At 31.4% G+C, this 2,654-nt stretch overlaps 1 non-coding gene across 1 annotated transcript; it reads right to left on the reverse strand.

Moving 5' to 3' along the window:
- Positions 1–2,165: 2,165 nt before the first annotated feature.
- LOC130964911 (small nucleolar RNA R71) lies at positions 2,166–2,269 on the reverse strand. The gene has a single exon (XR_009080976.1). It is a non-coding gene; the product is annotated as a small nucleolar RNA R71 (small nucleolar RNA).
- Between the last annotated feature and the right edge of the window lie 385 nt (positions 2,270–2,654).

The following is a 2,654-nucleotide window of genomic DNA, read 5'->3' on the forward strand; positions in this document are numbered from 1 at the left end:
GATCCTAATTCATCATACCATGATCTCTTTGGGGTATTTTTGATAGAGCCAATGTTTAAATTTCATACAAGTACAAAGAGACCAACTTTGAGGATCACAATTTTCATCCACCAAGTTTTTGGCGCCGTTGCCAGGGATTGTTCGAGTTTGGACAACTAACGGTTCATCTTGTTGCTCAGATTAGGTAATTTTCTTTTCAAAAACCTTTTTCAAAATCTTTCTTTTCTTTTTCGTTTTTCCAAACATTATTTATAAAAAATTTAATAAAATCATAAAAATCAAAAATATTTTGTGTTTCTTGTTTGAGTCTTGAGTCAAATTTTTAAGTTTGGTGTCAATTGCATGATTTAAAAATTTTTCTTGCATTTTTCGAAAATTCATGTATTCATGGTGTTCTTCATGATCTTCAAGTTGTTCTTGACAAGTCTTCTTGTTTGATCTTGATGTTTTCTTGCTTTGTGTTGTTTGTTGTTTTTCATATGCATTTTTCGTTTGTTAGAGTCCATACATTAAAGATTTCTAAGTTTGGTGTCTTGCATGTTTTCTTTGCATTAAAAATTTTTCAAAAATATGTTCTTGATGTTCATCATGATCTTCAAAGTGTTCTTGGTGTTCATCTTGACATTCATAGTGTTCTTGCATGCATCATGTGTTTTGATCCAAAATTTTTAAGTTTTGGGTCATGTTTGTGTTTTTCTCTCTCATAATTAAAAATTCAAAAATAAAGAAATATCTCTTCCTTATTTTTCTCATAATTTTCGAAAATTTGAGTTGACTTAGTCAAAAATTTTCAAAATTAGTTGTTTCTTACAAGTCAAGTCAAATTTTTAATTTTAAAAATCTTATCTTTTCAAAATCTTTTTCAAAAAATTATATCTTTTTCATTTTTTTTTCTATTTTTCGAAAAGTTCAAAAAGCTTTTTCAAAATATTTTCAAAATCTTTTTCTTATCTTTATATCAAATTTTCGAAAACTCACTAACAATTAATGTGAGTGATTCAAAAATTTGAAGTTTGTTACTTTCTTGTTAAGAATGGTTCAATCTTTAAGTTCTAGAATCTTATCTTGTAGTTTCTTGTTAGTGAAGTAAGTAATTTTAAATTTTTGAATTAAATCTTTTTATCTTTTTATCTTATCTTTTTCAAAAATTTTATCTTTTTCAAAATTTGATTTCAAAATATCTTATCTAACTTCTTATCTTCTAATCTTTTCAAATTTGATTTTAATATCTTTTTTCAACTAACTATTTGACTTTTTGTTTGTTTCTTATCTTTTTCAAAACCACCTAACTACTTTTCCCTCTCTAATTTTCGAAAATACCTCCCTCTTTTTCAAAAATTCTTTTTAATTAATTAATTGTTTCAAATTTTAATTTTAATTTTATTTCTTCCTTTAATTTTTGAAATTACTAACACATTTTTTTAAAATTATTTTCGAAGTTTCTATCTCTTCTCTCTTATTCTATTTAATTATTTAATTACTAACACTTCTCTTCACCTCTCTTCATCTAAATATCCGAACCCACTCTTCTTCACTCTTCTCCCCTTTCTTTTTCTACTAACATAAAGGAATCTCTATACTGTGACATAGAGGATTCCTCTTTCTTTTCTTGTGTTCTTCTCTTTCATATGAGCAGGAACAAGGACAAAAGCACTCTTGTTGAAGCTGATCCTAAACATGAAAGGACTTTGAAGAGGAAACTAAGAGAAGCTAAATTACAACAATCCAGAAGTAACCTTTCAGAAATTTTTGAACAAGAGAAGGAGATGGCAGCCGAACCCAATAATGATAATACAAGAAGGATGCTTGGTGACTTTACCAAACCCACGTCCAAATTTGATGGAAGAAGCATCTCCATTCCTGCCATTGGAGCAAACAATTTTGAGCTGAAACCTCAGCTAGTTGCCTTAATGCAACAAAACTGCAAGTTCTATGGACTTCCAACTGAAGATCCTTATCAGTTTTTATCTGAGTTCTTGCAGATCTGTGAGACTGTTAAGATGAATGGAGTAGATCCTGAAGTTTACAGGCTCATGTTTTTCCCTTTTGGTGTAAGAGACAGAGCTAGAATATGGTTGGATTCACAACCTAAGGATAGCCTGGACTCCTGGGAGAAGCTGGTCACGGCCTTCTTGGATAAATTCTTTCCTCCTCAAAAGCTGAGCAAGCTTAGAGTGGATGTTCAGACTTTCAAACAAAAAGATGGTGAATCCCTCTATGAAGCTTGGGAAAGATATAAGCAGTTGACCAAAAGGTGCCCATCTGACATGTTTTCAGAATGGACCATATTAGATATATTCTATTATGGTCTATCTGAGTTTTCGAAAATGTCATTAGACCATTCTGCAGGTGGATCCATTCACCTAAAGAAAACACCTGCAGAAGCTCATGAACTCATTGACATGGTTGTAAATAACCAATTCATGTACACTTCTGAGAGGAATTCCGTGAATAATGGGACGCCTCAGAGGAAGGGAGTTCTTGAAATTGATGCTCTGAATGCCATATTGGCTCAGAACAAAGTGTTGACTCAGCAAGTCAACATGATCTCTCAAAGTCTGAATGGATGGCAAAATGCATCCAACAGTACTAAAGAGGCAGCTTCTGAAAAAGCTTATGATCCTGAGAACCCTGCAATAGCAGAGGTAAATTAC

Source organism: Arachis stenosperma, chromosome 2, assembly GCF_014773155.1.
Source record: "Arachis stenosperma cultivar V10309 chromosome 2, arast.V10309.gnm1.PFL2, whole genome shotgun sequence".
Taxonomy (NCBI): domain Eukaryota; kingdom Viridiplantae; phylum Streptophyta; class Magnoliopsida; order Fabales; family Fabaceae; genus Arachis; species Arachis stenosperma.